This window comes from Triturus cristatus, chromosome 8 (genome assembly GCF_964204655.1).
Source record: "Triturus cristatus chromosome 8, aTriCri1.1, whole genome shotgun sequence".
Classification (NCBI taxonomy): Eukaryota; Metazoa; Chordata; class Amphibia; order Caudata; family Salamandridae; genus Triturus; species Triturus cristatus.
In genome coordinates this window covers 54668757-54681770 of record NC_140591.1, presented here as the reverse complement: position 1 = coordinate 54681770, position 13014 = coordinate 54668757, and the positions used below count along the sequence as shown (strand labels likewise).

The window sequence follows — 13014 nt, the reverse complement described above, 5'->3', positions numbered from 1 at the left end:
TTTTAAAGTAAAGCTTTGCCTGCATCAGCCTCCAATTCCCCTTATACAAAACTGTCAGTAGTCAGATGACATAGCTTGTACACCCTGGCCATATAGGTCTGTGTTTCAGAGTATAAGTCAATTCAGAGTTTAGAAAAAAAAATTCTACCTACCTTGTCCCCTAAAAAGGATATTCACTCATCAGACCAAGTTACCTGCTGAATGATACTGGACACTTTAACACATAACTATAAACGAAAATAGAATGACCAGGTTCTGTATGTATCGTCTACAATTATTAATAATACATCAGGAGGACACAGGGACTTGTTGGCTGAAATATCTCAGTTGGGAGATCGTTAGACTGAAGAGCTTAAGGTACCTGATTCAATCCTGACTTTCAGCACAGTGCGAGGGGATCCTACATTCTTGCAAAATATTTCTTGAAATCAGCTCTAGTTTTTTTTTCTTTATTTCTCAAAATATTTTATCAACTGATCAACAACATGATAACTTCAACAAAAAGTTGTCTTTCTGTCCTCCTTCTAAACTTGCTTCCACCTCTCTTGCCATCAACTTTGATGACGAATTTATCCCATTTTATACTTTTTTCAAAGTAAACACTTGTCTGCATCAGCTTTCACTTCTCCTTGAACAAAGTTGTCAGTATTGAGATGACATAGCTTACCTACTCAGGCGACATACGTCTGTGTAATACAGTGCTGGTCCACTCAGAGTTTTAAAAGAAAAACGACCTAACATTTATCCCAAAAACGCTACTCACCCATTTCACCAGTTAGCTGCTGAACAATGCAGGACACATTAAAACACAGTTCTAACCTCAGATTGAAAATCCAGGTTCTGCATCTCTGTTCTGGGATTGTTCAAAAAAAGAGGCTGAATACTATAGCTGCTGGCAGGCCGAAATAGCTCAGTTGGGAGAGTGTTAGACTGAAGATCTAAAGGTCCCTGGTTCGATCCCGGGTTTCGGCACATTTTGAACTTCTGCTTTGCATGCCACAAAGACTATTTTGAGTCAACTCATATTGACTTTGTTTATAATGATCAAAACCTTTTATCAAGATAATCGACAATACAATTAATTCAACATATTATTTACTTTCTGTCTTTCTTTCAAACTTGCTTCCACCTCTCTTGTATTCAACTTTGCCTCCTTTATTTCCAAATTCTTCCTTTAATTGAAAGTAAAGCTTTGCCTGCATCAGCCTCGAGTTCCCCTTATACAAAACTGTTAGTAGTCAGATGACCTAGCTTGCCGACCCTCGCCATATAGGTCTGTGTTTCTGAGTATAAGTCCATTCATAGTTTACAAACATCATCTAACTAACTTGGCTCCTAAAAAGGAAATTCACCCATCAGACCAATTTAGCTACTGAATAATACTGGACAATTTAACACATAACTGCACATGCAGATAGAGTGACCAGGTTCTGCATTTATCTTTAACAATTATAAAAAATACAACAGAAAGCCAAAATTGCCAGCTGGATGAAATAGCTCAGTTGGGAGAGCAGTAGACTGAAGATCTAAAGGTCCCTGGTTCAATCCCGGGTTTAGGCACATTTTGAACTTCTGCTTTGCATGCCACAAATGCTATTTGGAGTCAACTCATATTGACGTTGTTTATAATGATCAAAACCTTTTATCAAGCTGATCGAAAAGACAACCATTTCAACATATTTTTTACATTCTGTCTTTCTGTCAAACTTGCTTCCACCTCTCTTGTATTCAACTTTACCTGCTTTATTTGCCAATTCTTCCTTTAATTGAAAGTAAAGCTTTGCCTGCATCAGCCTCGAGTTCCCCTTATACAAAACTGTTAGTAGTCAGATGACCTAGTTTGCCTACCCTCGCCACATAGGTCTGTGTGTCTGAGTATAAGTCCATTCATAGTTTACAAACATCTTCTAACTAACTTGGCTCCTAAAAAGGAAATTCACCCATCAGACCAATTTAGCTGCTGAATTACATTGGACAATTTAACACATAACTGCACATGCAGATAGAATGACCAGGGTCTGCATTTATCTTTAACAATTATCAAAAATACAACAGAAAGCCAAAATGGCCAGCTGGATGAAATAGCTCAGTTGGGAGAGTGTTAGATTGAAAATCTAAAAGTCCCTTGTTCAATGCTGGGTTTCGGAAAAGTCTGAGAGGTTTCTTGCTTCTCACAAAATATTTCTTGGTATCAGCTCAAGTTTTTCTTTCTTTATTTATCAAAATATTTGATCAACTGATCGACAACATGATCAATTCAACATAGAATTGTCTTTCTGTCCTCCTTCTAAATTTGCTTCCACCTCTCTTGCATTCAGCTTCGACTACAAATGTTTCCTATTTCATGCTTTTTTGTAAAGTAAACTCTTGTCTGCATCAGCTTCCACTTCTCCTTGAACACAGATTTCAGTATTCAGATGACATAGCTTACCTACTCAGGCCAAATACCTCTGTGTAATATGGTGCTAGTCCATTCAGAGTAAAAAAAAAAGCTACCTAACCTGGATCCGAAAAATGCTATTTACCTATTGCACCCGTTAACTGATGAATGATACAGGACATCTTAAAACATAGCTCTAGCATGAGGTTGAGCATCTATTTTCTTGGGAAGTTTAAAAGAAAGGATGAAGACCCAAACTACCAGCAGGCCGAAATAGCTCAGTTGGGAGAGCGTTAGACTGAAGATCTAAAGGTCCCTGGTTCAATCCCGGGTTTCGGCACAATTTCAACTTCTGCTTTTCATGTCACAAAAGCTGTTTGGAGTTAAATCAACGCTCTTCTTTATCAAAACCTTTTATCAATCTGATCAACAACACAATCAATTCAACATATTATTTACTTTCTGTCTTCTTTTCAAACTTGCTTCCACCTCTCTTGTATTCAACTATGCCTCATTTATTTGAAACTTCTTGCTTTATTTTAAAGTAAAGCTTTGCCTGCATCAGCCTCCAATTCCCCTTATACAAAACTGTCAGTAGTCAGATGACATAGCTTGTACACCCTGGCCATATAGGTCTGTGTTTCAGAGTATAAGTCAATTCAGAGTTTAGAAAAAAAAATTCTACCTACATTGTCCCCTAAAAAGGATATTCACTCATCAGACCAAGTTACCTGCTGAATGATACTGGACACTTTAACACATAACTATAAACGAAAATAGAATGACCAGGTTCTGTATGTATCGTCTACAATTATTAATAATACATCAGGAGGCCACAGGGACTTGTTGGCTGAAATATCTCAGTTGGGAGATCGTTAGACTGAAGAGCTTAAGGTACCTGATTCAATCCTGACTTTCAGCACAGTGCGAGGGGATCCTACATTCTTGCAAAATATTTCTTGAAATCAGCTCTAGTTTTTTTCTTTATTTCTCAAAATATTTTATCAACTGATCAACAACATGATAACTTCAACAAAAAGTTGTCTTTCTGTCCTCCTTCTAAACTTGCTTCCACCTCTCTTGCCATCAGCTTTGATGACGAATTTATCCCATTTTATACTTTTTTCAAAGTAAACTCTTGTCTGCATCAGCTTTCACTTCTCCTTGAACAAAGTTGTCAGTATTGAGATGACATAGCTTACCTACTCAGGCGACATACGTCTGTGTAATACAGTGCTGGTCCACTGAGAGTTTTAAAAGAAAAACGACCTAACATTTATCCCAAAAACGCTACTCACCCATTTCACCAGTTAGCTGCTGAACAATGCAGGACACATTAAAACACAGCTCTAACCTCAGATTGAAAATCCAGGTTCTGCATCTCTGTTCTGGGATTGTTCAAAAAAAGAGGCTGAATACTATAGCTGCTGGCAAGCCGAAATAGCTCAGTTGGGAGAGCGTTAGACTGAAGATCTAAAGGTCCCTGGTTCGATCCCGGGTTTCGGCTTATTTTGAACTTCTGCTTTGCATGCCACAAAGACTATTTTGAGTCAACTCATATTGACTTTGTTTATAATGATCAAAACCTTTTATCAAGATAATCGACAATACAATTAATTCAACATATTATTTACTTTCTGTCTTTCTTTCAAACTTGCTTCCACCTCTCTTGTATTCAACTTTGCCTCCTTTATTTCCCAATTCTTCCTTTAATTGAAAGTAAAGCTTTGCCTGCATCAGCCTCCAGTTCCCCTTATACAAAACTGTTAGTAGTCAGATGACCTAGCTTGCCGACCCTCGCCATATAGGTCTGTGTTTCTGAGTATAAGTCCATTCATAGTTTACAAACATCATCTAACTAACTTGGCTCCTAAAAAGGAAATTCACCCATCAGACCAATTTAGCTACTGAATAATACTGGACAATTTAACACATAACTGCACATGCAGATAGAGTGACCAGGTTCTGCATTTTTCTTTAACAATTATAAAAAATACAACAGAAAGCCAAAATTGCCAGCTGGATGAAATAGCTCAGTTGGGAGAGCAGTAGACTGAAGATCTAAAGGTCCCTGGTTCAATCCCGGGTTTAGGCACATTTTGAACTTCTGCTTTGCATGCCACAAATGCTATTTGGAGTCAACTCATATTGACGTTGTTTATAATGATCAAAACCTTTTATCAAGCTGATCGATAAGACAACCATTTCAACATATTTTTTACATTCTGTCTTTCTGTCAAACTTGCTTCCCCCTCTCTTGTATTCAACTTTACCTGCTTTATTTGCCAATTCTTCCTTTAATTGAAAGTAAAGCTTTGCCGGCATCAGCCTCGAGTTCCCCTTATACAAAACTGTTAGTAGTCAGATGACCTAGTTTGCCTACCCTCGCCATATAGGTCTGTGTGTCTGAGTATAAGTCCATTCATAGTTTACAAACATCTTCTAACTAACTTGGCTCCTAAAAAGGAAATTCACCCATCAGACCAATTTAGCTGCTGAATAATATTGGACAATTTAACACATAACTGCACATGCAGATAGAATGACCAGGGTCTGCATTTATCTTTAACAATTATCAAAAATACAACAGAAAGCCAAAATGGCCAGCTGGATGAAATAGCTCAGTCGGGAGAGTGTTAGATTGAAAATCTAAAAGTCCCTTGTTCAATGCTGGGTTTCGGAAAAGTCTGAGAGGTTTCTTGCTTCTCACAAAATATTTCTTGGTATCAGCTCAAGTTTTTCTTTCTTTATTTATCAAAATATTTGATCAACTGATCGACAACATGATCAATTCAACATAGAATTGTCTTTCTGTCCTCCTTCTAAATTTGCTTCCACCTCTCTTGCATTCAGCTTCGACTACAAATGTTTCCTATTTCATGCTTTTTTGTAAAGTAAACTCTTGTCTGCATCAGCTTCCACTTCTCCTTGAACACAGATTTCAGTATTCAGATGACATAGCTTACCTACTCAGGCCAAATACCTCTGTGTAATATGGTGCTAGTCCATTCAGAGTAAAAAAAAAAGCTACCTAACCTGGATCCGAAAAATGCTATTTACCTATTGCACCCGTTAACTGATGAATGATACAGGACATCTTAAAACCTAGCTCTAGCATGAGGTTGAGCATCTATTTTCTTGGGAAGTTTAAAAGAAAGGATGAAGACCCAAACTACGAGCAGGCTGAAATAGCTCAGTTGGGAGAGCGTTAGACTGAAAATCTAAAGGTCCCTGGTTCAATCCCGGGTTTCGGCACAATTTCAACTTCTGCTTTTCATGTCACAAAAGCTGTTTGGAGTTAAATCAACGCTCTTCTTTATCAAAACCTTTTATCAATCTGATCAACAACACAATCAATTCAACATATTATTTACTTTCTGTCTTCCTTTCAGACTTGCTTCCACCTCTCTTGTATTCAACTATGCCTCATTTATTTGCAACTTCTTGCTTTATTTTAAAGTAAAGCTTTGCCTGCATCAGCCTCCAATTCCCCTTATACAAAACTGTCAGTAGTCAGATGACATAGCTTGTACACCCTGGCCATATAGGTCTGTGTTTCAGAGTATAAGTCAATTTAGAGTTTAGAAAAAAAAATTCTACCTACCTTGTCCCCTAAAAAGGATATTCACTCATCAGACCAAGTTACCTGCTGAATGATACTGGACACTTTAACACATAACTATAAACGAAAATAGAATGACCAGGTTCTGTATGTATCGTCTACAATTATTAATAATACATCAGGAGGCCACAGGGACTTGTTGGCTGAAATATCTCAGTTGGGAGATCGTTAGACTGAAGAGCTTAAGGTACCTGATTCAATCCTGACTTTCAGCACAGTGCGAGGGGATCCTACATTCTTGCAAAATATTTCTTGAAATCAGCTCTATTTTTTTTTTCTTTATTTCTCAAAATATTTTATCAACTGATCAACAACATGATAACTTCAACAAAAAGTTGTCTTTCTGTCCTCCTTCTAAACTTGCTTCCACCTCTCTTGCCATCAACTTTGATGATGAATTTATCCCATTTTATACTTTTTTCAAAGTAAACTCTTGTCTGCATCAGCTTTCACTTCTCCTTGAACAAAGTTGTCAGTATTGAGATGACATAGCTTACCTACTCAGGCGACATACGTCTGTGTAATACAGTGCTGGTCCACTCAGAGTTTTAAAAGAAAAACGACCTAACATTTATCCCAAAAACGCTACTCACCCATTTCACCAGTTAGCTGCTGAACAATGCAGGACACATTAAAACACAGCTCTAACCTCAGATTGAAAATCCAGGTTCTGCATCTCTGTTCTGGGATTGTTCAAAAAAAGAGGCTGTATACTATAGCTGCTGGCAGGCCGAAATAGCTCAGTTGGGAGAGCGTTAGACTGAAGATCTAAAGATCCCGGGTTTCGGCACATTTTGAACTTCTGCTTTGCATGCCACAAAGACTATTTTGAGTCAACTCATATTGACTTTGTTTATAATGATCAAAACCTTTTATCAAGATAATCGACAATACAATTAATTCAACATATTATTTACTTTCTGTCTTTCTTTCAAACTTGCTTCCACCTCTCTTGTATTCAACTTTGCCTCCTTTATTTCCCAATTCTTCCTTTAATTGAAAGTAAAGCTTTGCCTGCATCAGCCTCGAGTTCCCCTTATACAAAACTGTTAGTAGTCAGATGACCTAGCTTGCCGACCCTCGCCATATAGGTCTGTGTTTCTGAGTATAAGTCCATTCATAGTTTACAAACATCATCTAACTAACTTGGCTCCTAAAAAGGAAATTCACCCATCAGACCAATTTAGCTACTGAATAATACTGGACAATTTAACACATAACTGCACATGCAGATAGAGTGACCAGGTTCTGCATTTATCTTTAACAATTATAAAAAATACAACAGAAAGCCAAAATTGCCAGCTGGATGAAATAGCTCAGTTGGGAGAGCAGTAGACTGAAGATCTAAAGGTCCCTGGTTCAATCCCGGGTTTAGGCACATTTTGAACTTCTGCTTTGCATGCCACAAATGCTATTTGGAGTCAACTCATATTGACGTTGTTTATAATGATCAAAACCTTTTATCAAGCTGATCGATAAGACAACCATTTCAACATATTTTTTACATTCTGTCTTTCTGTCAAACTTGCTTCCACCTCTCTTGTATTCAACTTTACCTGCTTTATTTGCCAATTCTTCCTTTAATTGAAAGTAAAGCTTTGCCTGCATCAGCCTCGAGTTCCCCTTATACAAAACTGTTAGTAGTCAGATGACCTAGTTTGCCTACCCTCGCCATATAGGTCTGTGTGTCTGAGTATAAGTCCATTCATAGTTTACAAACATCTTCTAACTAACTTGGCTCCTAAAAAGGAAATTCACCCATCAGACCAATTTAGCTGCTGAATAATATTGGACAATTTAACACATAACTGCACATGCAGATAGAATGACCAGGGTCTGCATTTATCTTTAACAATTATCAAAAATACAACAGAAAGCCAAAATGGCCAGCTGGATGAAATAGCTCAGTTGGGCGAGTGTTAGATTGAAAATCTAAAAGTCCCTTGTTCAATGCTGGGTTTCGGAAAAGTCTGAGAGGTGTCTTGCTTCTCACAAAATATTTCTTGGTATCAGCTCAAGTTTTTCTTTCTTTATTTATCAAAATATTTGATCAACTGATCGACAACATGATCAATTCAACATAGAATTGTCTTTCTGTCCTCCTTCTAAATTTGCTTCCACCTCTCTTGCATTCAGCTTCGACTACAAATGTTTCCTATTTCATGCTTTTTTGTAAAGTAAACTCTTGTCTGCATCAGCTTCCACTTCTCCTTGAACACAGATTTCAGTATTCAGATGACATAGCTTACCTACTCAGGCCAAATACCTCTGTGTAATATGGTGCTAGTCCATTCAGAGTAAAAAAAAAAGCTACCTAACCTGGATCCGAAAAATGCTATTTACCTATTGCACCCGTTAACTGATGAATGATACAGGACATCTTAAAACATAGCTCTAGCATGAGGTTGAGCATCTATTTTCTTGGGAAGTTTAAAAGAAAGGATGAAGACCCAAACTACCAGCAGGCCGAAATAGCTCAGTTGGGAGAGCGTTAGACTGAAGATCTAAAGGTCCCTGGTTCAATCCTGGGTTTTGGCACAATTTCAACTTCTGCTTTTCATGTCACAAAAGCTGTTTGGAGTTAAATCAACGCTCTTCTTTATCAAAACCTTTTATCAATCTGATCAACAACACAATCAATTCAACATATTATTTACTTTCTGTCTTCCTTTCAAAGTTGCTTCCACCTCTCTTGTATTCAACTATGCCTCATTTATTTGAAACTTCTTGCTTTATTTTAAAGTAAAGCTTTGCCTGCATCAGCCTCCAATTCCCCTTATACAAAACTGTCAGTAGTCAGATGACATAGCTTGTACACCCTGGCCATATAGGTCTGTGTTTCAGAGTATAAGTCAATTCAGAGTTTAGAAAAAAAATTCTACCTACCTTGTCCCCTAAAAAGGATATTCACACATCAGACCAAGTTACCTGCTGAATGATACTGGACACTTTAACACATAACTATAAACGAAAATAGAATGACCAGGTTCTGTATGTATCGTCTACAATTATTAATAATACATCAGGAGGCCACAGGGACTTGTTGGCTGAAATATCTCAGTTGGGAGATCGTTAGACTGAAGAGCTTAAGGTACCTGATTCAATCCTGACTTTCAGCACAGTGCGAGGGGATCCTACATTCTTGCAAAATATTTCTTGAAATCAGCTCTGGTTTTTTTTACTTTATTTCTCAAAATATTTTATCAACTGATCAACAACATGATAACTTCAACAAAAAGTTGTCTTTCTGTCCTCCTTCTAAACTTGCTTCCACCTCTCTTGCCATCAGCTTTGATGACGAATTTATCCCATTTCATACTTTTTTCAAAGTAAACTCTTGTCTGCATCAGCTTTCACTTCTCCTTGAACAAAGTTGTCAGTATTGAGATGACATAGCTTACCTACTCAGGCGACATACGTCTGTGTAATACAGTGCTGGTCCACTCAGAGTTTTAAAAGAAAAACGACCTAACATTTATCCCAAAAACGCTACTCCCCATTTCACCAGTTAGCTGCTGAACAATGCAGGACACATTAAAACACAGCTCTAACCTCAGATTGAAAATCCAGGTTCTGCATCTCTGTTCTGGGATTGTTCAAAAAAAGAGGCTGAATACTATAGCTGCTGGCAGGCCGAAATAGCTCAGTTGGGAGAGCGTTAGACTGAAGATCTAAAGATCCCGGGTTTCGGCACATTTTGAACTTCTGCTTTGCATGCCACAAAGACTATTTTGAGTCAACTCATATTGACTTTGTTTATAATGATCAAAACCTTTTATCAAGATAATCGACAATACAATTAATTCAACATATTATTTACTTTCTGTCTTTCTTTCAAACTTGCTTCCACCTCTCTTGTATTCAACTTTGCCTCCTTTATTTCCCAATTCTTCCTTTAATTGAAAGTAAAGCTTTGCCTGCATCAGCCTCGAGTTCCCCTTATACAAAACTGTTAGTAGTCAGATGACCTAGCTTGCCGACCCTCGCCATATAGGTCTGTGTTTCTGAGTATAAGTCCATTCATAGTTTACAAACATCATCTAACTAACTTGGCTCCTAAAAAGGAAATTCACCCATCAGACCAATTTAGCTACTGAATAATACTGGACAATTTAACACATAACTGCACATGCAGATAGAGTGACCAGGTTCTGCATTTATCTTTAACAATTATAAAAAATACAACAGAAAGCCAAAATTGCCAGCTGGATGAAATAGCTCAGTAGGGAGAGCAGTAGACTGAAGATCTAAAGGTCCCTGGTTCAATCCCGGGTTTAGGCACATTTTGAACTTCTGCTTTGCATGCCACAAATGCTATTTGGAGTCAACTCATATTGACGTTGTTTATAATGATCAAAACCTTTTATCAAGCTGATCGATAAGACAACCATTTCAACATATTTTTTACATTCTGTCTTTCTGTCAAACTTGCTTCCACCTCTCTTGTATTCAACTTTACCTGCTTTATTTGCCAATTCTTCCTTTAATTGAAAGTAAAGCTTTGCCTGCATCAGCCTCGAGTTCCCCTTATACAAAACTGTTAGTAGTCAGATGACCTAGTTTGCCTACCCTCGCCATATAGGTCTGTGTGTCTGAGTATAAGTCCATTCATAGTTTACAAACATCTTCTAACTAACTTGGCTCCTAAAAAGGAAATTCACCCATCAGACCAATTTAGCTGCTGAATAATATTGGACAATTTAACACATAACTGCACATGCAGATAGAATGACCAGGGTCTGCATTTATCTTTAACAATTATCAAAAATACAACAGAAAGCCAAAATGGCCAGCTGGATGAAATAGCTCAGTTGGGCGAGTGTTAGATTGAAAATCTAAAAGTCCCTTGTTCAATGCTGGGTTTCGGAAAAGTCTGAGAGGTTTCTTGCTTCTCACAAAATATTTCTTGGTATCAGCTCAAGTTTTTCTTTCTTTATTTATCAAAATATTTGATCAACTGATCGACAACATGATCAATTCAACATAGAATTGTCTTTCTGTCCTCCTTCTAAATTTGCTTCCACCTCTCTTGCATTCAGCTTCGACTACAAATGTTTCCTATTTCATGCTTTTTTGTAAAGTAAACTCTTGTCTGCATCAGCTTCCACTTCTCCTTGAACACAGATTTCAGTATTCAGATGACATAGCTTACCTACTCAGGCCAAATACCTCTGTGTAATATGGTGCTAGTCCATTCAGAGTAAAAAAAAAAGCTACCTAACCTGGATCCGAAAAATGCTATTTACCTATTGCACCCGTTAACTGATGAATGATACAGGACATCTTAAAACATAGCTCTAGCATGAGGTTGAGCATCTATTTTCTTGGGAAGTTTAAAAGAAAGGATGAAGACCCAAACTACCAGCAGGCCGAAATAACTCAGTTGGGAGAGCGTTAGACTGAAGATCTAAAGGTCCCTGGTTCAATCCTGGGTTTTGGCACAATTTCAACTTCTGCTTTTCATGTCACAAAAGCTGTTTGGAGTTAAATCAACGCTCTTCTTTATCAAAACCTTTTATCAATCTGATCAACAACACAATCAATTCAACATATTATTTACTTTCTGTCTTCCTTTCAAAGTTGCTTCCACCTCTCTTGTATTCAACTATGCCTCATTTATTTGAAACTTCTTGCTTTATTTTAAAGTAAAGCTTTGCCTGCATCAGCCTCCAATTCCCCTTATACAAAACTGTCAGTAGTCAGATGACATAGCTTGTACACCCTGGCCATATAGGTCTGTGTTTCAGAGTATAAGTCAATTCAGAGTTTAGAAAAAAAAATTCTACCTACATTGTCCCCTAAAAAGGATATTCACTCATCAGACCAAGTTACCTGCTGAATGATACTGGACACTTTAACACATAACTATAAACGAAAATAGAATGACCAGGTTCTGTATGTATCGTCTACAATTATTAATAATACATCAGGAGGCCACAGGGACTTGTTGGCTGAAATATCTCAGTTGGGAGATCGTTAGACTGAAGAGCTTAAGGTACCTGATTCAATCCTGACTTTCAGCACAGTGCGAGGGAATCCTACATTCTTGCAAAATATTTCTTGAAATCAGCTCTAGTTTTTTTTTCTTTATTTCTCAAAATATTTTATCAACTGATCAACAACATGATAACTTCAACAAAAAGTTGTCTTTCTGTCCTCCTTCTAAACTTGCTTCCACCTCTCTTGCCATCAGCTTTGATGACGAATTTATCCCATTTTATACTTTTTTCAAAGTAAACTCTTGTCTGCATCAGCTTTCACTTCTCCTTGAACAAAGTTGTCAGTATTGAGATGACATAGCTTACCTACTCAGGCGACATACGTCTGTGTAATACAGTGCTGGTCCACTTAGAGTTTTAAAAGAAAAACGACCTAACATTTATCCCAAAAACGCTACTCACCCATTTCACCAGTTAGCTGCTGAACAATGCAGGACACATTAAAACACAGCTCTAACCTCAGATTGAAAATCCAGGTTCTGCATCTCTGTTCTGGGATTGTTCAAAAAAAGAGGCTGAATAATATAGCTGCTGGCAGGCCGAAATAGCTCAGCTGGGAGAGTGTTAGACTGAAGATCTAAAGGTCCCTGGTTCGATCCCGGGTTTCGGCACATTTTGAACTTCTGCTTTGCATGCCACAAAGACTATTTTGAGTCAACTCATATTGACTTTGTTTATAATGATCAAAACCTTTTATCAAGATAATCGACAACACAATTAATTCAACATATTATTTACTTTCTGTCTTTCTTTCAAACTTGCTTCCACCTCTCTTGTATTCAACTTTGCCTCCTTTATTTCCCAATTCTTCCTTTAATTGAAAGTAAAGCTTTGCCTGCATCAGCCTCCAGTTCCCCTTATACAAAACTGTTAGTAGTCAGATGACCTAGCTTGCCGACCCTCGCCATATAGGTCTGTGTTTCTGAGTATAAGTCCATTCATAGTTTACAAACATCATCTAACTAACTTGGCTCCTAAAAAGGAAATTCACCCATCAGACCAATTTAGCTACT

General features: G+C 37.6%; 5 non-coding genes across 5 annotated transcripts; all 5 read left to right on the top strand.

Moving 5' to 3' along the window:
* The first annotated feature begins 899 nt into the window (after positions 1–899).
* TRNAF-GAA (transfer RNA phenylalanine (anticodon GAA)) lies at positions 900–972 on the top strand. Its single transcript has one exon. It is a non-coding gene; the product is annotated as a tRNA-Phe (tRNA).
* A 1675-nt stretch (positions 973–2647) lies between these two features.
* On the top strand, positions 2648–2720 carry TRNAF-GAA (transfer RNA phenylalanine (anticodon GAA)). Its single transcript has one exon. It is a non-coding gene; the product is annotated as a tRNA-Phe (tRNA).
* Positions 2721–3814: 1094 nt separating this feature from the next.
* TRNAF-GAA (transfer RNA phenylalanine (anticodon GAA)) lies at positions 3815–3887 on the top strand. The gene has a single exon. It is a non-coding gene; the product is annotated as a tRNA-Phe (tRNA).
* A 1675-nt stretch (positions 3888–5562) lies between these two features.
* On the top strand, positions 5563–5635 carry TRNAF-GAA (transfer RNA phenylalanine (anticodon GAA)). Its single transcript has one exon. It is a non-coding gene; the product is annotated as a tRNA-Phe (tRNA).
* Positions 5636–12539: 6904 nt separating this feature from the next.
* On the top strand, positions 12540–12612 carry TRNAF-GAA (transfer RNA phenylalanine (anticodon GAA)). The gene has a single exon. It is a non-coding gene; the product is annotated as a tRNA-Phe (tRNA).
* The last annotated feature ends 402 nt before the right edge of the window (positions 12613–13014 follow it).